The 25,580-nt window shown below is 41.6% G+C and overlaps 2 pseudogenes; both read right to left on the reverse strand.

Annotated features, from left to right (window-relative positions):
* Positions 1-22,315: 22,315 nt before the first annotated feature.
* LOC111822765 (glyceraldehyde-3-phosphate dehydrogenase-like) lies at positions 22,316-22,961 on the reverse strand (annotated as a pseudogene).
* A 92-nt stretch (positions 22,962-23,053) lies between these two features.
* Positions 23,054-24,053, reverse strand: LOC101347297 (glyceraldehyde-3-phosphate dehydrogenase pseudogene; annotated as a pseudogene).
* Positions 24,054-25,580: the final 1,527 nt, after the last annotated feature.

The following is a 25,580-nucleotide window of genomic DNA, read 5'->3' on the forward strand; positions in this document are numbered from 1 at the left end:
TGCAATTAATAGGGAAAAATTTTAGCGTAAACGTGAAATTGGCATTTGCTTATGTATGATTTTGTCCGCAAGAAACGTTAGGTGAATGCAGAAACTGCACTCAGCTGAACCAGATTGTGAGGGAATACACAAAGCACATACGCACACACCTCAGACCTCTGCCAGCTCCCTCAGCTCCCCATGTGTGTTATGAGCCACATCCATCCACAGCTGGTGTTTCAACATTCCGTCTGATTTCAGATCACCCTTTTCCACCACTTCACAAAAACTCACAAGCTGCAATCCTTCCAACACCTGTGTGCACAGACACCCTTCGAGTCTTTCTCAACATAAGCACCATACTTCTTTTTTCACTTTTTAAAGAATATTTATTTCAGTTTTTGTGAAACTATATAAACAGGAAAACATACACCCATTCAACCATTTCAGTGACATTGGGTACATTCTTCATGTTGTGTCATCATTCCTGCTGTCTCTACCCAAAGTTTTTCAACACCATCAACCTAGACTCACTGCTCCCTAAACTTCTCATCTATGCTTTGGAGTTACTGTTGTCAGTTTGATCTCACATAGTTCTTTCAAGCAGCACAATGCCCAAGTCAAATATTTTGTTTACTAATTGAGATAAACTGTTGTTTGGTTTAAAGATGACTTCAGGGATAGTTTCAGCTCAAAGTTTAAAGATTACCTCAGGGCAATAGATTTGGGGGTTCCTCTAGTCTGAATGGGTCCAGTAAATCTAGATTCCATAGGAATTTGAAATTTTGTTCCACGTTTGCCTGTTTTGATAAGGATCGATCTATTGAGTTCTTGATATGAACATTCAGTAATGGTAGCTGGGCACCATCCGGTTCTTCTAGTATTGTGGCAAAGGAAGCAGTAATTTATGGAGCCAATTAGATCTGCAGTCCAGTTTCTTCTCTAATTCCTGAGTCTCCTTCTTCTGCTGCTGCTCCAGGCAAATAGAGACCAATTTTTTTATTCTGGATGGCCACTCACAAGTAAAGCACCATACTTACTGTAGTTTTTATGTATTTTTTAAAACTATTTAACATGTCTAAGACTGTGCTACGATTTTTATTTGGTTCCTGTTTTTTGTTTATGTGTCACTGACAAAGTTTTTGAATGTTGTACCGCTAACCTGCTTTTCCCATAAGCCCTGTAATTTTTATTGCATAGTTTGCATAGCCTGGTGATTTTTAGGAACACGTATGTCACATTATAGCAGAATTGACTGTACTTTTGCAGATGCTTGGTGGAGATGACTTGCACAGGGGAGAAGGTGGGGCATAACTTTTACCCCACTCACCATTCCGAAAACCTACTTTGCATAATAGCTAGTAAACATCAAGAAGGAATGAAAAAGAGAAGTTTTAGGAAAATGCCAGAACAACCAAAAATCTATCCATCTGTATACACATGACCAAGAAATCACTCTGTGTAACACGTCCACCCTTGTCTTCATGGGCCTTTCTCTTCCTTCCACATGGCAGGGACAACAGAGAGAACCCTTCCTCAGCTCTGCAGGCCTGCCACAACGTCCTCTGTGGAACATTCCCATGGTGAGTCCTTGCTCACTCTTCTTGATGTATGTCTTCAAGATATGAATTTAAGTTTTTTTTTACATCTATTTCATATATAATAAAATCTCAGAACAAAAAATGATGCTTAGAAATTTACTGTCACAGCATGAGGAAAATAAATGATAAATACCCTCTCTAGGTTTTTTTTTGTTTCTTTTTCATTTTTGTGTTATTATTACTATTATTTTTTTTGTACTTTAGATGAAGGTTTACAGAACAAGTAGTTTCTCATTAAATAGTTAGTACACATACTGTTTTATGACATTGGTTAAAGACATGTCAACACTCTCCCTTCTCGACCTTGGGTTCCCTATTACCAGCTTTCCTGTCCCTTCCTGCCTTCTAGTCCTTTTCCCTGGGCTGTTGTGCCCCATTAGTCTTGTTTTGTTTTATGGAACTGTCTAATCTTTGGCTGAAGGGTGAACCTCAAGACTGACTTCATTACTGAGCTAAAATGTGTCCGGGGGCTGTACTCTTGGAGTTTCTCCAGTCTCCGTCAGGCCAGTAAGTCTGGTCTTTTTTTTTGTGAGTTAGAATTTTTTTCTACATCCTTCTCTAGCTCTGTCCAGGACCCTCTGTTGGGATCCCTGTCAGAGGAGTCAGTGGTGGTAGTCGGGAACCATCTAGTTGTACTGGACTCAGTCTGTAGGAGGCCATGGTAGTTGTGGCCCATTAGTCACTTGGACTAATCTTTCCCTTGCATCTTGTTTTCTTCATTCTCCCATGCTCTTGAAGGGGTGAGATCAGTGGAGTATCTTAGACGGCTGCTCACAGGCTTTTAAGACCCCAGACGCTACTCACCAAGGTAGAATGTAGGACATTTTCTTTATAAACTATGCTATGTCAATTGAGCTAGATATTCCCAGAGACCATGGTCCCCACAGCCCTCAGCCCAGCAACTGGGTCCCTCAGGGAGTTTGGATGTGTCTATGGAGCTTTCATGACCTTTCCTTGTACAAGTTGGGCTGGCTTCACCAGTATTGTGTACTGTCTTGCCCTTCACCAAAGTTACCACTTATCTATCGTCTATTTAGTATTTCCTCCTTCCACCCCTCCAGTCCCTCGTAACCATCAAAGATTGTGTCTTTTTGTGTGTAAATCTTTTCATGAGTTTTTACAGTAGTCGTCTCTTGCAATATTTGTCTTTTTGTGATTGACTTGTTTCACTCAGCATAATGTCCTCCAGTTTCATCCATGTTATGAGATGCTTCACAGATCCACCATTGTTCTTTATCGTTGCTTAACACTCCACTGTGTGCAGGTACCATAGTTTGTTTATCCCTTCATCTGTTGATGGACATCTAGGTTGTTTCCATCTTTTTGCTATTGTGAACAATGCTGCAATGAACATGGATGTGCATATGTCTATTCATGTGATGGTTCTTATTTCTCTAGGATATATTCCTAGAAGTGGGATTGCTAGATCGTATGGTATTTCTATTTGTAGCTTCCTAAGAAAGCATCATATCATTTTCCAAAATAGTTGTATCATTTTGCATTCCCACCAGCAGTGCATAAGAGTTCCGATCTCCCTGCAGCCTCTCCAACACTTTTTATTTCCAGTTTTTTTGATTTGTGTCAGTAATGCCAGGTTGAGATGGTATCTCATTGTAGTTTTGATTTGCATTTCTCTAATAGCTAGTGATCATGAGCATTTCCTCATGTGTCTGTTGTCCGCTTGAATGTCTTCTTTGGTGAAGTGTCTGTTCATTTCCTTTGTACACTGTTTAATTGGACTATTTGTCTTTTTGTTGTAGAGGTGTTGGATTCTCTTGTAGATTTTAGAGATTAGACCTTTGTCTGACTTGTACTGTCCAAAATTTTTTTCCCAGTCTGTAGGTTCTCTTTTTACTCTTTTGGTGAAGTCTTTTGATGAGCATAAGTGTTTAATTTTTAGAAGATCCCAGTTATCTAGTTTATCTTCTGGAGTTTGTATATTATTGGTTATGGTTTGTATCCTGTTAATGCTGTGTATTAGGGCATTTAGCGTGGATCCTATTTTTTTTCTATGAACTTTATAGTTCTTGGCTTTATATTTAGGTCTTTGATCCATTTTGAATTAGTTTTGTATATGGTGTGAGGCATGGGTCCTTCTTCATTTTTTTGCAGATGGACATCTAGTTTTGCCAGCACCATTTTTTAAAAAGACTGTTCCCCATTTGATGGACTTTGGGCCTTTGTCGAAGATCAGGTGACCGTAGGTGGATGGATTTATATCCAGGTTCTCAATTCTGTTCCATTGGTCAATGTATCTGTTGTTGTACCAGTACCAGGCTGTTTTGACTACAGTAGCTGTATAGTAGGTTCTGAGGTCAGATGGTGTGAGTCCTCCTACTTTATTCTTCTTCTTCAGTAGTGCTTTGCTTATCTGGGGCTTTTTCCCTTTCCATATGAAGTTAGTCATTAGTTTTTCCATTTTTTTAAAGAATGTTGTTGCTATTTGGATTGGGATTGCATTGTATTTGTAAATTGCTTTGGGTAGAATTGTCATTTTCACAATGTTGAGTCTACCTATCCATGAACATGGTATGTTTTTCCATTTATATAGATCTCTTTTGGTTTCTTGCAGTAGTGTTTTTTAGTTTTCTTTGTATAGGTCTTTTACATCCCTGGTTAGATTTACTCCTAATGATTGTATTTTTTAGGGGCTATTATAAATGGTATTGTTTTCCTGGTTCCCTTTTCATCATTCTCTTCATTGGTGTATAAGAATCCAACTGATTTTTGTATGTTTATCTTATATCCTGCTACTGTGCTGAATCTTTCTTTTGTTCCAGTAGTTTTCTCATGGAGTCTTTAGGGTTTTCTATGTATAGTATCATATCATCTGCAAGTAGGAACAGTTTAACTTCTTCATTACCAATTTGGATGCCCTTTATTTCTTTTTCTTGCCTTATTGCTCTAGCTAGGACTTCCAGCACAATGTTAAATAGGTGTGGTGATAAAGGGTATCCTTGTCTTGTTCCTGTTCTCAAGAGGAATGTTTTCAGCCTGTCTCCATTAAGAATGATGTTGGTCATTGGTTTTTCAAAGATGCCCTTTATTATGTTGAGAAATTTCCCTTCTGTATCTATTTTATTGAGAGTTTTTATCAGGAATAAGTGTTGGACTTTGTTGAATGTCTTCTCTGCATAAATTGAGATGATCATGTGATTCTTTTATTTCCTTTTATTTATGTGGTGGATTACATTGATTGATTTTTTAATGCTGAACCATCCTTGCATACCCGGTAGGAATTCTACTTGGTCATGGTGTATTTTTTTTTTTTTTTGATATGATGCTGAATTCTATTGGCTAGAATTTTGTTGAGAATTTTTGTATCTATATTCATGAGACATACTGGTCTGTAATTTTCTTTTTTTTGTGGCATCTTTGCCTGGTTTTGGTATCAGGGTTATGCTGGCTTCATAGAATGAATTCGGAAGTGTTGCTTCCTTTTCTATGTTCTGAAATAGTTTGAGTAGTACTGGTGTAAGCTGTTGTCCGAATGTTTCGTAGAATTCTCCAATGAAGCCATCTGGGCCAGGGCTTTTTTTGTTGGGAGGTTTTTTATTAGCTTTTCAATCTCTTATCTTGTTATGGGTCTGTTCAGATTTTCAACATCACTTTGTGTTAGTTTGGGTAAGTGGTGTGTTACTAGAAATTTATCCATTTCCTCTAGGTTTTCAAATTTGTTGGAGTATAGTTTTTCATAATACTGTGTTATGATCCTTTTTATTTCATTTGGATCTGTTGTAATGTCCCCCATTTCATTTCTTATTTGGGTTAACCGTCTCTGGTTTTGTAATAGCTTCTAAAATCTATCTTTTGCCTTATGTATTAAGACGTGAGGCTTTATTTTATATATTAAATGAAGTTGATTCCTTTAGAGAATATAGAAAAGTCTAAGGGTTAGAGGACGGCACTCATTCAGAGGCGAGGGGTGTCTTTCCTCTAGTTCTATCTTCCTGCTGCTTTTGTTTCTTCCTCTTCCATCTTGAGCGGCAGGTTTCTTTCTCTCCCATCATTTGGGTGGATTGGGCCTTATCCTCACAAAGCTGTAAAAAGCTCTGTGATTTAATCAGAAATGATACTAACTCTTCCATGAAATTCATAATTTATAGACAACTTCTTTAAAAACTAAAAGTCTTCAAGATTCAAAGGAGTGAATGTCTAATAGTAGAATTCCAGGGTTGAGGGCTTATTAAAATTGTAATTGCATAGTTTATAAAGAAAATGTTCTACATTCTACTTTGGTGAGTAGCATCTAGGGTCTTAAAAGCCTTTGAGTGGCCATCTAAGATACTCCACTGGTCTCACACCTTCGGGAGTAAGGGAGAATGAAGAAAACTAGAGATACAAGGGAAAGATTAGTCCAAAGGACTAATAGACCACAATTACCACAGCCTCCACCAGACTGAGTCCAGTACAACTAGATGGTGCCCAGCTACCACCACTGACTGCTCTGAAAGGGATCACAAAAGAGGGTTGGATAGAGCTGGAGAAAAATGTAGAACAAAATTCTAACTCAAAAAAAGGACCAGACTTACTGACCTGACAGAGACTAGAGAAACCCTGAGAATATGGCCCCCGGACACCCTTTTAGCTCAGTAGTGAAGTCACTCTGGATGTTCACCTTTTAGCCAAAGATCAGACAGACCTCTAGGACAAAATGAGACTAAAGGGGCATACCAGTCCAGCGCCAAGGACTAGAAGGCAGGAGGGGACAGGAAAGCTGGTAATAGGAAACCCAAGGTTGAGAAGGGAGAGTAACGACATGTCATGGGGTTGTTAACCAATGTCATAGAAAAATATATGTACTATTTAATGAGAAGCCAGTATGTACTGTAAACCTTCATCTAAAGTACAATAAAACATATATACATATATATAAATAAATTAAGTTGCATCTGGAGAAAGATTCAAATCAGTTCAAGGTTTAAAGATTATCTCAGGGCAACAGAATCTCTCACCCCCATCTCTGCTTCCTTTATCAGCTCCTTTCATATTTGTTAGAGATTGACTCAAAACACAGCCTGCGCTAATCCTGTCTCATTAACATAACAAAGACAAACCATTCCCAAATGGGATTACAAATACAGGCATAGAAGTTAGGATTTACAACACATATTTCTAGGGGACACAATTCAATACATAACACCACCCAGAGACTCTTTTTCATCCCTAAGTAGAACAGTTTTGTTGTGGTTTTCGTAGCATTTCTATAAAATGTCCAAGAAGCAAATGGACATGTGACTACAATTCCCAAGTGCATATTTGTATAGAAATAGCATATCTTAGAGAGCAGCACTCTGAGACCACTTGTGGAAGGAGGGGGTAGTATCACAGGGTACCGTCTCCATTTCTTTGTGTATCAGACCATGGACATTTCTATGAATTATTTACAAAAGCCTGGGACTTCTGATGGGTTCTGTCTTAGGGTCTATGATGTTTGAAGTGAAGGCAGGTGAGAGTAGTTGAGGAAAAGTTACACGATGGCAGGGCTGAAAAGTAGAGTTTAGTTTTCCTTTTTCTAACCACAGCACCAACATTCCCTTTTATCACAGAGTCCTGATCGTGACTATTACATGATCAGGGAGCAGAGAAAGCATTTTGTATGAGATTTTTCACTAACTAGAATTTCTGGTAATCAGGGCTATAGAACATTGCCTATGTTGTCTAGTTAGTAAGGGCCTAGTCAGATGGAATAACTTCTCTTGTATCTTACCACGTTTTTACAGCTTCATTTTGGTTAGTTGCTTTGGAGGTGGTATCCTTCATTCTCTCCCATTTGGTAGGGAAATTGTTTTCCATGGCTTGTCTAAACTGGATGTGAAGATAGTAGGCCATGGGAAGTGCACACAGGGGTTTAAGTCATACAGTAGATGCTAAGATGTTGAGGTGGGCAGAATGCTTCTAGGGTGCTCTCTGGAAAGTGCTATTTATTGCAAGCTGATTGTTGTGTTTAAGAGCTACGTCTGCTAAACAAAAGGTTAGCAGTTGGAATCCACCAGATGCTCTTTGGAAACTCTATGGGGCAGTTCTACTCTGTCCTATAGGTCACTGTGAGTCAGAATTGACTAGACAGCAACAGGTTTTTTTGGTTTAATATGAATCTACAAGATGCAAATGGAGTCTCCCTATACAGAAACATCAAAAGCTTCCCCCTTGTATCACTTTTTGATAATGGCACTGACTGTTTCTTATGGATCGTAGTCAGTACTGTTGACAACAGGTGGCTGGACTCTGAAAAGAGATAACCATATAGCGGGAATTATAACCCATTAAAATTTTGAGCTACGTTAGTGTCACCGCATTTCTTACTCCTAGCGTGTGGCAAGGACATCATAAGGTCCATTGAGTGTCCTAAGATTTCTAGGCCATTCTGACCCCAAAGTGGCTATGGCTTCTTATTAGGAAAGGGATCTTGGAGCAGTAACACCAAACATTATTATATAGAGAGGGGCCTCAGGTGAACCCAAAGACCATCAGATCTCCAGTGCAGAAGGATCATTTCCCTGCCCATGGGTCATTTGTTCATTCAGCAAATATGTATAAGTGCCTATTTTGTACCAGACACACCAGGAGGAAAAGAGATACAGAGGATTTCATTACGTACTCCAGCATTATTTGCATGTATAATTTAGGAAATTAAGCAGCTGTCAGATGACTGAAAAAAACCTGGAAAATAGTAAGCCTGGGATTGAGTACTTTGGGGGCCATGGGTGAAAGGATCCATTGTGTTGTCATAACTCTCATACCCCTGAGCAAGAATCATGAAAATGCAGGAGTGTGAGGGTGCTGTACTAGTTTCTCCTGCTTCACATTACTGGGCTCTAAGGGCTGTGGGCAACCTTGTGAGAGGAGGAGCTTCTAGAAAGAACTGAGATGCACAGGGCTTTATCCCACTCCAGGGTCAAAGAAATAAGATGCTCAATCTGGAGTTCAGTCAATCTTAAAGGGAAGGAGAAAAAGAGAAAAGAGAGGGGATAAAGGGAGAAAGACACAGAGAGAAAGAGAGTGTGTGGGTATATTAGTGAAATTTGTATCAATAATTCTGTAGGAGTCCTAGAGGCTGCAGGAGCAGGAATCTCTAGGTTCTCAGGCAAGGCCTTCTGACTGGTTGACACACTTGTAATATTGCATCAGCTTTTGGGGCACAGAGAGTTTTCAATGAACCAGTTTGCATTTCCAGACAACTGATTGACTTGAGCACCATGGAGACTGGTTGAGCTCTGAGATGGCCCCTAGCAGTCACATGAGGTGGAGCTGACTTCTGAGAAGAGTAGTTCATCTGACTAGAGTTGAGGCACCCTTCCTATTTCTTTCTGCTTAAAACATGGATATTGCAAGCTGCAATACTCCAGGTAGGCTCCCCAGAAAGAGAGACATTCAAAACTTGCCCCCCACAGCCTTTTTTTGCCTTTTCTCATAATGATTCTAACAAACTCTTGTGAATCTGGGGTTTTTGATAAGATTATTGGATTTACCAGCAAAAGGCCAAAACTTAGGTTGCATGACTATCTAGAATTTCTAGGACTCCTGCAGTCTGTGGGTTCCTTGTCACAACTTTGGATCACTTTTGGGACATCATCCTGTGAACCACTGGGACCCTTCTCAGGCCCAGTCCTCTGTCACTGCTGCTCTGCCTTTCCCACTACATGTTGGACACAAACAATTGCCAAACACAGAGCTTCTCTGAGAGGTGGACATTCCTCCTTGCTGAGTCCAGAGACGTGGGAACCATCCTCAGTGTTCACAGATTCCCCCCGCTTCCTGTCATTTGTAGGTTTTACTCCTTCCCCACCCCCTGAGGAGGAAGTGAGGACACTGTTGAGCTTCAGCTTTTGATCACCCTTCTGGAACTTTCTATCATCTCCTTCCAGCAATGGAAGTAGTGAGACTTTCTGTCTTTGACCTTCTTCACCCCATGACTCTATGCTTAAACCCAAGTTTTTTGCTCTTGATATGTAGAGGGCAGCCTTTGGAATTTGGAAAACCATTTTCTCTCTCAATGCCCAATAGGCTTTTAGGATTATTGTTACACCCTATATTTGAAAAGCTCAATTGGAACTCACTGCTGAGCAATAACCCCTTTATTTTAGGCTGGATCCTCCCTCCACTGATTCACAGGGAATAGAGGCCATGCCACTTTAATATCTCAGTACATTATTACTGAATGAAGTACTCACATGCTAATTGGTTAACTGTCAGGTTCCTGAGAGACTCTGTAGGCTCTTCTGAATTCTGAGGCATCCAGCCCTCAAAACAAGATGAATGCAGTGTTCTGTTCCTCAAACTCAAGTAAAATGCCACACATTTCTATTAGACTATTATTTAAACATGCACAGACATACATACTAAGTAAAAAACTAACACTTGCCGCTCTTGAAACTGAAAGAGCTATTATCTGGAAAAAATGCATGAATTTCATACAAATAATTTGTTATTTTAATAACATTCAGAAGAATACTATTAATTTAATATGGCTGCTAATATTTTACTGAAACTAATCTACCTCTTTAAGGTGACTATGGCACTGATGACTATACTTTGGGTTATTTGATATTTTGCACTTGGGAAGACTTTTCTAGTACGCTGTGTAGAGATTTAATTTGCCATTTATCTGTGTTTGAGCTATTGCAAAAACCCTGGCTTGTAAATTACATCAGCCTTCCACTTGGCTCAACTGCCTTCTTTTTACGTCGAAACTGTTGTGTTCATTCTTCATTAGCCCCAGCAATTACAAATTACACCTAGGCACATTTTTATTTTCATGGTGTCAAATAGAAGTATCAGTGTGATGGGTAGACTTCTAAGACGGTTATCAATGGTCCTCTCCTCATGGTATTCACACCCTATGTAATCTGTTCTTTTTGACTATGGACTGGATCTGGTGACTTGCTTCTGACCAATAGAATGCAGCAAATATAGCAAAGGTAGTGGAATATCACTTATCTGATTAAGTTATAAAACTTAGTGACTTTGTCTTGCTAGCAAGTTTTCTCTGTTGCCTTCCTGGCTTGTACACCTTGATGAAGCAAGCTGCCATATTGGAGAGGCCTACATGGCAAGGAACTGAGGAATGGCCTCCAGCTAACAACCAGCTAGGAAATGAGAGAAGTTTTGTCTTTATACATAATAAGAGAATTCAATGTTAGTGTAGAAGTATATATATTTGCATTTGAACATACCAGAAGCATCTATCAACACAATAAATATAATTTTGGTGATCATATTTGGTGATCATTTAAAACCAACTGACTGGGGACACTATTTGCAAATGCAGGAACTGACACGGTGTATAGTAGAACTTGTGGACCTGTAAGACTATGTTTAAAAAATACTGGGCTAGACCAGTGGACTTGGACTAGTGTAGGCAGTAGGGATTAACACTATCTCCAGCTATTTCACTAGAGAGGGTTTAATTACTTAAGTGTAACAGTGGTGGAAACTGTTTATTCCCAATTTACTATTTTTTTTTTTTTTTTGCTCTTTCTTCTTTAGTAAAAGAGATAGTTACTTTAAATTCTTGGCCCAGAACAATTTCTTAGGCTATATTAGGAGAAAGTCTGTCTAAAGTCATTGGATGTTGGATGAGTACCTACCAGGAACTCCAGCATTGCCATTCATGTTGACATATTTTATCACCCAGCATTAGAGGTTATCTTTGATATATTTCTTTCCTGTATGTGTTTGAGGTCTATGTGGACAAAGAAGAGTGGGTACAAGATTGCACGCAGAACCTCCATGACATGAAAAAAAGTAGCACTACTAAGATACAGTGTTATGAGGGAGATGTTTAGTGGTGCTGCCCAGGAAATGTCATTGTCCATATTTCTGTTTAAAGAGACAATCTTCCAGTTGAGAAACCTTTGGGAAAGCTCCCATCACCTAAGGTTGACAGTGTGCCAACAGAAAGATATAAGACACACAGCACTCATTCAGAAAGACAGACAGAACCACAGCACCATGTCCATAGAAAGGATGGACATTCTTAGAATATACAGTGTCTGGTACATCATAGGATTTTAATTCATATTTCTCAGATTAATGAATAACAATTAAAGGAAATTATAGAAACAAACTATCCTTAATGGCATAATAGAAGATCTGAAAAGCAAAATTTAAGCCATTGTGTAAGAAGAAATGGAGAATTTCTGAAAGCAATATGCAGCTTAAGCTAACAGGATAGTAATTGTGTGGGGTTTACAAGAGATGATCAGAAGAACCTGGATTATAGAAGAAGAGAAATCTTAGCCTGGTTTGCCCATGACAGTCCTGGTATACACCTGTTATACCAGGCATAATATACCTGCTATCGTGGCATAATCATTTACAGCATCCTTTTCACTCTCAAAGTGTCCTTGTTTCAATGATAAATTATATAGTCAATCTATTCTTAGCAAAAGTTCAAGAGCTATCATGGAGTCTCTAGGGAACTTATTGGAAATCAGTATCAAAATCCCCACTCCATAGAATAGTGTTAGTTGATAGAAATACAATGCAAACCACATAATTTTAAACTTTGTAGTAGCCATATTAAAAAAAGTGACATTAATTTGAATAATACATTATATTTAACCTAATGTATCCAAAATATTCTCATTTTAACATGTAGCCAATATGAAATTATTAATGAGATATTTTACACTCTTCATACTAACGCTTTGAACTTTGCTGCACATTTTACGTTTGCAGCACATCTTACTTTGGAGTAGCTGCATTTCAAGTGTCCAATAGCCACACATGGCTAATGGCTACTGTATTGGAGAACATGGCTATAGAATATATAGTTTGTTGAATATAATTGTATTAAGTTAACTATATAGTGAAATATGTATGGCTCCTATTCCATAGTGTGAGTTCAGCCGTTCTTGAGTCACTTACTGTCCTTACAAAATCAGATTAAAGAATCCCCTCAGCATTATGACTTTGTTTCTCCATCTTTGACTCTGTTTTATTCTACTTTGATTTAATTCTCAAGCACGCTCTTCTCTCCCAAAGGTAATATGGCCACTATTAGTTCTAGACTTGCTGTCTACCAAAATGAAAGTGACTTACTCTTTCTCAATAGTTCCAGTGAATGTCTATATTGAGTCATTGGACCAGCCTGGGTCACATGCCTATCTCTGGTGCAGTCACTGACCCAGAGGATGGAAAAGGCTAGCTGGCCACATGACTATCCTGGGAGCCTTAGGAGAAGGGTAAATTCCACCCAAACATAATGCACTGTGAATGGGAAGGGCTTTCCCCATGGAATCCAGGTGCTATTACCAGAAAGGAAATGCATGCTATGCTGGGATGGCAAAACATCAGAAGCACAGGAGTTATTTGGAGTCCTCAGGAGAAATAGGGACAGCTAAGAGAATCCAGGGACATGGCCATCCTTGAGTAGCTCTGTAAGAGCAGCCTCCTTCTCTCAACCGCGGGAAGCTTGTTAGAGACCAACAATGAAACCCCTTCTGCATACTTCTCTGGCAATGGACTTTGATTAGTCAGCTAGTATGTGACATGGCATCTAAAAGATCCAGTGTCAACCTTCAATGAGAAGATTGTGATGAATATATCTGTTTGGCCACCAAACCAGGGGTTCGGTCTTTCTGGGGCTAGGAGGAAAAGCTCCATTATATTCAGGTTTCTTTGCCATCTCTTGTATGTTTAGTGCAGACCCTAGTGTCCCAGAAGGAAGCAGAACACGTGACTGTGGTTACTCAACAATCCACACCCTAAGGAATGGAGACTAGCATCCCTGAAGCCTAAAGGGCAAATGGACCGCAGACTAGTAATGACTATTTGAGGGGCCTTTACGGCATGGCATGTAGGCCCTGATCAGATTTGGGGCTGCTGAAGGGGCAAAGGTCTGCTGTTCAGAGCAGGTGGGGGAACTCCAGAACATCATGGTGCTGCAAGGGCCTGGGAGAACCATAGGAGAGAAAGGCTGAGCTCTGCTAGAGCCAAGTCTGTAAAAGAGGGTGGAGCATCTTCTTCAATGGAGGGAATCAGCACAGAGGGGTAAGCTGGTCCCTAAGTGCTGTATCGAATAAGTCTGTGGGAACCCCATTGATTTTGTGCTGCCCGAGGCCTCAGGCAGGAGTACTGCTCTGTGAGCGGTTGTCCTGAGGAGCAGGCCCCTGCCAGCCACAGCTAGCAGGAAATCACTGCTTCATCTATTGGGATCCGTGACTGGGCAAAAGTCTCCCGTAACAGAGGGCAGCAGAGTTCAGTGCTTTGTATGTGTCCTTCTATAGAAGGCACCACTGATGAGGAGATGGTCATTGAAGAAGTCTGTGACAGGTGTACTCCTAATGGTCATATCCATGCAAACCTCTCCCACAAATGAGTGCAGTGAAGAGAACACAGGCCTGGAAAGCAGAAAACCTGGGACTGAGTCCTGGGACTGCTTCCTGTTAGTCACGTGATTCTGGGCGAGTCCCTCAGACGTTCTGCACTGCAGTTTCTTCATCTCAGAATGAACACAGTGATGATGCCTATCTTACTTTACCATTGTTACATTAGTTTATTCATTCATTCACTCACTAAATATTTATAGAGTGTCTGCGATGTACCTGGTACTCACTTTGGCACTGTGTATAAGACAAAAATAATTCCTGCCTGAATAAAACCAAACAAAACAAATAAAGGAAAAAAAAAAAAAAACTTGTTGCCATTGAGTCCGTTCCTCTATGGAGTAGAACTTCCCCACTGTGTTTTCTTGGCTGCGATCTTTACCGAAGCAGATCTCCAGGTCTTTCGTCTGGGGTTCTGCTGCCAACTGCTAGGTTAGTAGTCGAGTGCAAACCATTTGTGCCACCTGTGGAACTCCTGCCCTAATATACAGGATCAAATAAGGTATTTGAGTATTTGAGAAAAAAAAACTATAAATTTTAAAGTATAATAAACATATAAAAGATGATGATGATATTTATATTCAAAATCCAACTTCTTGTTTTCTCGGACAGCTGTTTATCCCCACCTTCCCTGTAAGCATTCTTGAATGTGTAACATCAGCAGTGTCCCTCCTTGGGCGCAGGGATTTCATTTTCTCTGTCAGTCTAGGCAAGCCTGCTGCAGTGTTTGTATGTATCACTGTCCCTGCACTGGCTCCCAGGACCCCCAGGGCCTGGCCTGCCAAGGTTGTTAAGATGCAGCCTCCCCTACTCTCTGTCACTGTGCAATCATCAGCCCCCAGAGCCACACAGTCAAATGTGTCAGTGTTGTGTAATTAATGAAGAGGGAGTCAGGGGCCCCACATTAACACACACAAATCAAGGTCTTGTCAGCCATAGGAGCATCAATGAGATTTTTGTTCTTCTAGCAATATTTATTGTTACAAAGTGCTGCACGGTCTAGTGGGGAAGGGGAGTGCCTTTGTGGCTCCGGTGATGTGCCTGTTTGCAGCAACCCACAGGGACAGGCATCAGCTCGATCCACTGATTAATTTAAGGCTCCACAGGCTGACATGGAGGAGGGAGCTGGAGGGAACATTCTTCTGTTTAAAGTGCGTGCGCAGGTTCCTTCTGACTGTGAGCTGGGGTTGATCTCTGTAAGCCCCGGGGTTTTAAGAACTGTCATTCACCCAAGCAGTATGAACATACTGAGCATTTCTTATATGTCTAACATTGAGCTAGACCTGTAGGTGATAGAACAAGAAGTGGCTCATGAGTTCAGGGATTTTACATTCAGTGGATGGTGAATGGGGCTGCCCGCTGATCAGGCAATCAGAGTTGGAAGGAATCTTAGAGATCATGTTGTCCAACGCTTTGGGCAGGAATCCTTTCTTTCCATCTGATGACTGCTAGTAGAGCTTTCTGTATTTCCGTATTTCCTGTATTTACCCATATTTTTCTGGCTATGGTTAGACCAGTACAGCCGTGAGTTACAGCGTCTACTCCTAACTCCTCATTTTTTGGGGAGAAGAGAGGAGGATGCTATGGATTGAACTGTGTCCCCCCAGAAAAATATGTGTCAACTTGGCTGGTCCATGGTTTCCAGTATTGTATGATTGTCCACCATTTTTGTCATCTGATGTGATTTTCCTATGAGTTGTAAATCCTACCTCTGTGATGTTAATGAGGTAGGATCAGTGGCTGTTATGTTAATGAGACAGGACTCCTCTGCAGGATTAGGTTGTGTCTTAAGTCAGTCTCTTTTGAGATATAAAAGAGAGAAGCGAGTAGAGAGACAGGGGAACCTCATACCACCAAGAAACAAGAGCTGGGAGAATTGAGCACGTCCTTTGGACCCGAGGTCCCTGTGCTGAGAAGCTGCTTGGCCAGGAAAGATTGATGACAAGAACCTTCCCCCAGAGTCAACAGAGAGAGAAAGCCTTGCCCTGGAGCTGGCACCCTGAATTGGGACTTCTAGTCTACTAGACTGTGAGAAAATAAACTTCTGTTTGTTAAAGTCATCCACTTGTGGTGTTTCTGTTATAGCAGCACTGGTTAACTAAGACAGAGGACAAAGCAGGGAAAAAAAAAAAGGAAAAACAACTTTCCTCTTCTCTGAAGTTTCAGTTAGAGCCAAAACCATAACAATAGTTTGCAAATTCAAAGCAGTCCTCTGCTACCTCCATAGACTAAGGTCTGCTTTAATCCACGTAGTTAGAGCATGTATGTTGGGTTGCTTAATTTGGGGGCCTTGACAACATTCCCCTCCCATAGCCATGTCCTTCTATCTCTTAGGATTTGTCCATCTCTGAAATTTTATGCACAGCTTTATGTGTCTCTGGACAGAAATGTCTGTCCCTCCAGCCCTCTTGCTTCGTTTCTCTCATCACACACACTCTTCAAATCCACCTTCTACTCTCCGCCCTCCAGTTGTGGCTTTTCTGTCTTTTCTGGGCCATTGACTGTATCATTTCAGTCACTCTCTCGCCATGAGCATGCTCAGTTTCCTCACTCTGTGAGCCTTCTGCTGCAACTTCCCTATATACTCCTTACTTTTGATCGATTTGACCATCTGCTTCTCTGGTCTCAGATGGCTGGATGCCGTAGGTAGGGGAAAAGCACATGACTGCAAGTTTGGTTTCCAACTTTAGCTAGGTTTTCAGCACTGCTCTGCCATCCTCTTATGTGGCCTCAGGTGGTATCCTCATCTGTTCCTCACAACAGCTCTTACACAACTCCACTCAGCCCTCCAAGTTCTTCTGTACAGGTGACCTTGCTTCCTGTTGACACAGAGAAAGCTAAGGTCATTAGCTATGAGCTCTCTTCATCTTTCTCCCTTCAGCTGCTGCAGATTTATTCATTTAACTCCTGTTGCAAGGAGTTTGGGCTTCCTCCAGATCAGTCCCTGAGTCAAGGATCCTAGTGTGAGCAGTTTATTTGGGAAGTGATCTCCGGAAACCCCAGTAAGAGAACGGGAAGTGGCTGAGGAAGGGAAAGTAGCCAATAGGGAGTGCTATCAATCAAGTTTCTTCCTTGAGTAACTGGAGCTTTGTCCTGGTGGGAACTTTGGGAGCCAGCATAGAACATGTGCCGCTGAGTTATCCCATCAAGGGGCAAGGAACGTTTACACACCAACTGCCGTCAGCCTGTGGGTGAAGCTACTCTGGGGTTGTTAACTCTCCGGAACATCTGGCCTAGTACAGTCATATTCTCTTGGAAGGGTACACCCTTGCACCGCTGGTTAAACCTTTGAAGCTTTTGAGTGGGACCTAGCTCTTACATATTCCACCTTCTCTCTCCAATTTATTATTTATCTATGAACATTAGGCTTTTTCCTTTAAGCCATGGTTATTTAGATTTTAAATAAAGATTTTTAGAATAATAAAAATATCTTTCTCCATCAGGAAACCCTGGTGGCTTAGTGGTTAAGAGCTACAGCTGTTAACCAACAGGTCAGCAGTTCAAATCCACCAGGCGCTCCTTGGACACTGTATGGGGGAGTTCTACTCTGTCCTATAGAGTCGCTACCAGTCGGAATCGACTCAATGGCAAAGGGTTTGGTTTTTGTTTTTTTTTCTCCATCAAGCACCTGACTCCAGCATTGGAATGAAATGACTTTTAAGACTGTGTGTGTGTGTGTATATGTGTGTGTGTGAAAGGAGCCTTGGAGGCACAGTGTTTAAGTGCTCGGCTGCTAACTGAACTGTCAGTGGTACGGATCCACCAGCGAAGAGAGACGTGGCAGTTTGCTTCTGTAAAGATTTCAGTCTTGAAAACCTGTGGGGCAGTTCTAATCTGTCCTACAGGGTCGCTAAGAGTTGGAATCAACTTGAAGGCAAGGGTTTTGTTTGTTTGTCTGTTTTTTGTTTTGGGGTGTGTGTGTGTGCGTGCACGGGTGTGCATGTATAAACGTACAAAAGACTACTTACGGCCTGCTTCTGTTGTTTTGATCTTCTCTGAGGTAATTAGCCACATTCTTTGGCTCTAGACAGATGATGATGATAAAATAAAAAATAACTCAGGAAATAGTGTAAAATGTCATCTCCCGACATCTATTTGACAGTGTCTCCCTGTGCTTGGCTGCCAGTGACACAGAACGAGCCGCTGATGCTGACAAAGATGTGCACCGCCCGAAGTGCTGGTTCGGAAGCTGATGTCTACCAGGGTCCCCACTCATGCCCAGAACTGGGGTCACTTATGTGGAGCTCAGTCCTTTGCCGCTGGACCTGTTGGCACTAAAACTGTTGCCGTTTTGTGTTCTCCATGTCCCACGAGAGGTTAGAATAACAGGAACCTTTGTTCCTACCATATATTTTTAAATTTTTTCCTTAAGAATTAGGCATAAACTTTTGTGGTCTACACAAAATGCACTTTATATGACAGATAATGTGTTGTACACTAAATATTCCCTCCTACCCAAGTGGTGCCCTTCCATCTTTTCTTTCCCGTAATTCTCTTTTCACTTAGGAAGAGCTTTTTTTCTGGAGGCTGGATGGCCCCACATGCAAAGAGCCTCCCAGCAGCGCCCTGGCTGTCCCACCTTTATCCTCCAGAGATGTCCTTACACGTCAGACTCCTAGTGGGAGCAGAGCTCAGGTTCCCGCCTTTACTCCAGTTTCAAAAGAAGTGTCTTTTTTCCTAGCTTCCATTTTATCCCCTGTATTCTTCAAGACTTTGCTTCATCAATTTTCCCCTCTCTTGACTACATTTTTAATCCTCTTGCTTCTCTATTGGCTGTTTTCCTGTGGTTACTCAATAGACTCAAGTGTTCCATCTTATACACCACCACCACCACCACCACCAAACAATTCTCCCTCTACCCTACTGTCTTTCTCAATTTCCCTCCTTCCTTCACAGCCCAGTTCCTTGAAGGCACAGTCCACACATGCTGAATCTACTTCCATATTTTTCATTTATTCTTCATCACTTCAAAATTTGGCTTCTTAACTCTCCACTCAAAAGAATCTATCCTAACAAGATCATCAGTCACCTCCTAATGCCAAGTTCAATGGGCTTCTCCCAGTCCTCCTCATATTAGACCTGCCAGTGGTATTTGACACTGTTAAGACTCCACTCTTTGTGAAGCTTTCTCTTAATTTCTATGACCCAATTTCCCCTTTGGTTCCTCTCTTATTATTATGATCATTCCTTCTCATCAACTTTTATGGATTCTTCTCATTCTCTGGAAAACTGTCACTTAACGTTTCCCACTAGGGTTCTGTCCTTGGCATGACTTATCTTTTGTCTCATCCCTCTTCTCACTCTACATGTTCTCCCTGGACAGATTTCATCTTCTCCCAGGTCATCCTGATGCAGCTTCTGTGTTATGTTAGGTGCCACAGAGTTGGTTTTGACTCATAGCAGCCCTGTGTACAACAGAACGAAACACCTCCCTGTCCTGCGCCATCCTCCTAATCTTTGTTATGCTTGAGCCCATGGTTGCAGCCACTGTGTCAATCCATCTTGTTGACAAACTGACAGACGCTTGGGGGGATGCATCTTCTATATGCTGATGATTACGAAGTGTGTCTATAGTGTGTGTGTGTGTGTGTATGTGTGTGTTTACCCTCACCATCTCTGCTAAGCAATAGGCTTGAGTCCAACCACTACCTGGGTAAACCATCGGCAGGTCAACTGCAGCACAACCAAATCTGAATTCACTGACTTTTGCTATACACCCAATGCTTCTCCTTTATGACTACTCCAAGAACATGGATCACCATCTACCCAAGCCAGAAATATTGGACTAAAACTTTATTCTGCCATTTTCCTGAACCAAACTTCTACATGGTACCAAAGCCCTACCCATTCAGTCTCCCCAATGTCTTGAAAATTTACCTCATCATCCCCATTCCTACTGCTGTAGATTCTCATCATATCCTGCCTGGCACAGGAGGAGGAATGAATAAGCAAAGCACTTCATAAAAGCACTTTGCACAGCGCTGGTGCATATTTTGTATTTACCAAATATTACGCACTAGACTGAGTCTCATAATTAGTTTCCCTGGCTTCAGCTCTCTAACCTGTTCTAAAGCCTGCTTTAGAATAATCTTTCCAAAAAGCTTAATAAATAATATAAAAACCTGCCTTGTGCTTCACTGCCTGTAGGATAAATAACTAACCCCTGAGCAGCATACGCAAGACATTCCATAAATTAGCTTCATCTTTCTCTCCAGCCTCATCTCTTGCTGCAACCTCCTTCTTGCCCTGTTGTCTGAACACATTGACCTACTCAGGGATCTGAGCACGTGTATGCACTGTGACTTCACTGGGCCCTTGTTCCCTCTGCTCCGCATGCCCGTTCCCCCGCTCCATGCCCAGTGAACCAAATTGTTTTAGAAATTTGGTTCAGTCACCTCTTCTCTGAAGCTTGTATGCACCCCCACAGAGGAGGTCACCAGATCTCTCCGAGGCCCTCATATGTGAAAGGTGGATGATAATAGTATCTACCACATAGGTGGCTGAAAGTGTTTAATGATATAAAGTGATATAAACTGTGTAAGTACCTGGTGCAGAGTAAATACATAATGCATGTTAACTATTTATGTTAGTACTCTACGACCTCTACCACGAAGATCACCCTAATCCACTGTTGTCATTGGTGTGTGTATTTCCCACCACCTACAAGATATGAGCTGCGTCCTTTTTGCCTTGTGTCTCTAGTACTTAGCATTATGTTGAACAAATGAATGAATTAAACCTGTCATTGCTATACGCTGACACTTACCTAGAACTTCATAGGTCAAAAAGTGTCTCTTTATTACTTCACTTAATACTTAAATAGCTCCACGAAGCAGTTAGGACTGGTGGGTGGTATTACCTGTTAATCAGAGAAGTGGTGTGATTGGCCCAAGGTCACGCAATGTAAACAGCTAGAGACAAGATTCACGTTTTCTCAGTCTTGCTTTCCTTTACACTGTAGTCTCTACCCTGTTTTTTTCCACGTTAAGAAAAGTCACGTAGTTAGTAGAGACAGATTTTTATCTCCCTTCAGCTTCTTGTGAGAAATAAGGCAACCTCATCATTGACATTCTCCTTTTGGCACTTTGGAAAAGGAAGTCTTAGATGGAGTGGCGTTTATTAGGGACTGCATGAGAATGCCCTTCACAAGACTAATTTAGTCTTTATGACTCAGTGGAGGCTGTCAATCCTAACTTATCTGACATTTAATTCGTGCTGATGTAAATTTTATATGACAAATAGTTTCATTTAATTGTGTCACCTCTGGCTTATGTACACCATAAAAGGTTTCAGTTTTAACAGCCAGCAACAAAACAGCCCCGGCTGAGGGGAATAATGTGGAGAAATCTTGCAAAGGCACGGCTTCCGGGAGAAGGGCGGGTTGCTCTCTGGGAGAGAAGTTCTCTGAGGCGGCTGGGCTTAGGGCAGAAGCAGCCTCCACCTGTGCCTCTGTAAGAATGGCTGGGCTTGCAAGGGTGCCGCTGCCTGCTGGGGCTTTGACTGACACCCTCTCCTTCCAGGCAGGGAGTCCCCACACTTGCCTCTCCTCTGAGCCATCCTTCCCACTGATGGATATTCCACAAGGAGTAAAACTTTGTAACATGATCTGTCACGCACTAGTAACGACCACATTTTATGACAATTCTTTGACTCAGTGTCTTTGTTTCTCCACGTAAAATCCCTCTCTTAGGAGTGATAGCTGACTGAATCTCATTAAATTTTAGGAAAGTGCCTACATATGTCTATCCATCAACAAACTATTTACTGAGCATCTGCTATATGCCAGGCTATGTGGCAGATACTCTGTAAAATGCTTTGAGTTTGAGAGTTTTGGGACTGAGCAAGGAAAATATATGACCACGAGATGGCAGTGTTGCACAGCAAGCTATTTATTTATAGGACAAAGTGGTTGAGAGTTTGCATGCAGCTGGCAATCCCCACAAGAGGCCCTCCAAATGGTGAAGGAAGATATCAGAAGGGAAAGCAGGCAAGGGAATTCCTGGGGGAGAGGAGAAGGGAGGTATACGTGTGCCTCGGTCATGTCTGCCCGCAGCAAGGTGGGGAGTCTCTGGGTCAGAGAACTCCGAAGGACAGCAGCAGTTTGGGCTTTTATAATTACAGGGCTTACCTGTGGCTGTCGGATGTTGGGCACAGTTTTGTGGGATATGTAAAGCAGGAAGTCTCTAAGTGACTAAAAATCTGCTCAACTGGGCTTTTTTTGGGGAGAGGATACAGTGTACTTTATTGATGGTACATGACAAGGTTGGACTCTCTAAGCCCCTCCCCTTCTTCAGAGGGTCTGGGATGGAAACTGTGTCGAGGATGGGAGATTTTCAGTGTGTTGGAGGATCGAGCTGGGGCAAAGACTCGCCAACAGCTGAGGGCCCCTCTATTCTTCTCTTGCTATTGCTGGGATGGATGGACAAGGGGGCTCTTATTCCTTGGAGGCCATGTGGACCACCTGTTGCTGTAGCCAAATTCATTGTCATATCAGGAAATGAGTTTGACAAAGTGGTCATTGAGGGCAATGCCAGCCCCAGCATCAAAGATGGAAGAGTGGGTGTCACTGTTAAAGTTGGAGGAGACAACCTGGTTTGCAGTGTAGCCCAGGACCCTCCAATGCCTGTTTCACTGCTTTCTTAATGTCATCATATTTGGCAGCTTTCTCCAGATGTCAGGTCAGATCCACGACTGACACATTGGGAGTGGGGATATGGAAGACCATGCCAGTGAGCTTCCCATTCAGCTCAGGGAAAATCTTGCCCATTGCCTAGGCAGCACCAGTAGATGCAGGGATGATGTTCTGGGTCTCTCCATGGCCATCATGCCACAGTTTCTCAGAGGGACCATCCACAGTCTTCCTGGTGGCAGTGATGGTATGGACTGTGGTCATAAGTCTCTCCATGATGCCAAAGATGTCATTGATGATGTTAGCTGGGGGGGGGGGGGCAAGCAGTTGATTGTGCAGGAGGCATTGCTGACAATCTTGAAGGAATTGTCATACTTCTTGTGATGGGTTCATGTCCATCACAGACATGGGGGCACTGCAGAAGGGGCAGAGATGATTACCCTTTTGGTGCTACCCTTTGAGTGAGCCCCAGCCTTCTCCAAGGTTGTGAAGACACAAGTGGACTTTACAACCTATTCAGCACCAACATCATCCCACTTGATGTTGGCGAGATCTCGCTCCTCGAAGATAGAAAGGGGCTTCCCACTGTTGACAAGCTTCCCGTTCTCAGCCTTGACGGTGCCATTGAACTTGTCATGGGTGGAATCATACTGGATCATGCAGACCATATAGTTGAGGTCAGTGAAGGGGTTATTGATGGTGACAACCTCCACTTCGATGGAGTTATCAGCAGCCCTGGTGACCAGGTACCCGATGTGACAATACCTGTTTACTCTGACCTTCACTTTTGTGTCTCAGGGATGCAACTGACTGTCAAACAGGGAGGAGAAGAGAGCCGGGGCTATTTCTAAAACAATTGAATGTGTAAAAATTTAAGTTTGGCATCTGTGGGCTCTTTTGACTAATGGGCCTCAAATTGCTATGAAGAAGTAAATAACCTGGGACCAATACATGGAAGCCATCTTTGGCTCATTTATGTAACAGTGCTCGGATTCTAAGAAGTTTCAAGTCTACTGGAAAGATCTGATGTAATCATATGACAAGACAATAATAAAAGGTGGTGCATGGTGTGTGTGTTGCATTTTATGGTTTACTATGGACTTTCATGTGTCCATTACACTGTCTGGGTTTTAGAGAGGGTATTATTTTCCCCATCTTATTAGTGAGGACTCTCGTGCTCAGAGAGAGTGACCTGTCCGTGGTGTGACAGCCGATATTCCATTTCGAAGGCCTGATGCACTGTTCTCATCATACTTTGTGCACATTCATCTATACACACACTATAAGGTCCCCCAATAAAATATAAGCTCTTCCAAGATGTTAATAACACAAAAATATATGTTACTTTTATATCAACAATGCCTTGGTCTTGCTGGTGGGTGGGAATTTTGCACTTTTCTAATTTTAAGGGCCCCCAAGCATCTGTCAGTTTGTCGTACTGTGCGGGCTTGCCTGTTGCTCTGATGCTGGAAGCCATGCCACCAGTATTCAAATACCAGCAGGGTCACCCATGGTCGACAGGTTTGAGCTGAACTTCCAGACTAAGACAAATTAGGAAGAAGGACCTGGAGGTCTACTTCTGAAAAGAATTAGCCAGAGAAAACCTATGAATATCAGCAGAACATTGTCTGATATAGTGCCAGAAGACGAGCCCCTCAGGTCAGAAGGCACTCAAAAGACAACTGGGGAAGAGCTACCTCCTCAGGTAGAGTCGACCTTAATAATGTGGATGGAGTCAAGCTTTCAGGACCTTCATTTGCTGATGTGGCATGACTCAAAATGAGAAGAAACAACTGCAAACGTCCATTAATAATTGGAATACGGAATGTATGAAATATGAATCTAGGAAAATTGGAAATCATCAGAAATGAAATGGAACACATAAACATCCATATCCTAGGCATTAGTGAGCCGAAATGGACTGGTATTGGCCAGTTTAAATCAGACAATCAAATGATCTACAAATTGAAGAGGAATGGTGTTACATTCATCATCAAAAAGAACATTTCAAGATCTATCCTGAAGTACAGCGCTGTCAGTGATAGGATAAAAGCCATATGCCTACAAGAAAGACCAGTTAATATGAGTAATATTCAAATTTACACACCAACCACTAAGGCCAAAGATGAAGAAAGTAAAGATTTTTTAGTAACTTCTGCAGTCTGACATTGATCGAACATGCAATCAGGTTGCACTGATAATTGCTGGTGATTGGAATGTGAAAGTTGGAAACAAAGAAGAAGAATCGGTAGTTAGAAAATACGGCCTTGGTGATAGAAACGATGCTGGAGATTGCATGATAGAATTTTGAAAGATCAATGACTTCTTCATTGCAAATACCTTTTTTCAAAAACATAAATGGCAACTATACACCTAGACCCTGCTGGACAGAAAACAAAGGATTCAAATGGACTACATATTTGGAAATAGACAAAGGAAAAGCTCAATATCATCAGACAGAACAAGGCCAGGGGCCAACTGCTTCTATGTAAGTTCAAGTTGAAGCTGAAGAAAATTGCAAGTCCACAAGAGCCAAAGTACAATCTTGAGTATATCCCACCTGAATTTAGAGACCTTCTTCAGAATAGATTTGACATGTTGAACACTAATGACCGAAGACCAGATGAGTTGTGAAATGACATCAAGGACATCATATCTGAAGAAAGCAAAAGGTCATTAAAAAGACAGGAAAGAAAGAAAAGACCAAAATTGATGTCAGAAGAGACTCTGAAACTTGCTCTTGGATGTCAAGTAGCTAAAGCAAACAGAAGAAATGATGAAGTAAAATAACTGAGCAGAAGATTTCAAAAGGTGGCTTGAGAAGACAAAGTAAAGTATTATAATGACATGTGCAAAGGCTTGGAGTTAGAAAACCAAAAGGGAGGAACATGCACAGCATTTCTCAAGCTGAAAGAACTGAAGGAAAAAATTCAGGCCTCGAGTTGCAATATTGAAGGATTCTGTGGGGAAGGAATACACAGAGTCACTATACCAATAAAAATTGGTCTATCTTCAACCATTTCAGGAGGTATCTTATGA

The sequence above is a fragment of the Trichechus manatus genome, unplaced genomic scaffold (assembly GCF_000243295.1).
Source record: "Trichechus manatus latirostris isolate Lorelei unplaced genomic scaffold, TriManLat1.0 scaffold00208, whole genome shotgun sequence".
Classification (NCBI taxonomy): domain Eukaryota; kingdom Metazoa; phylum Chordata; class Mammalia; order Sirenia; family Trichechidae; genus Trichechus; species Trichechus manatus.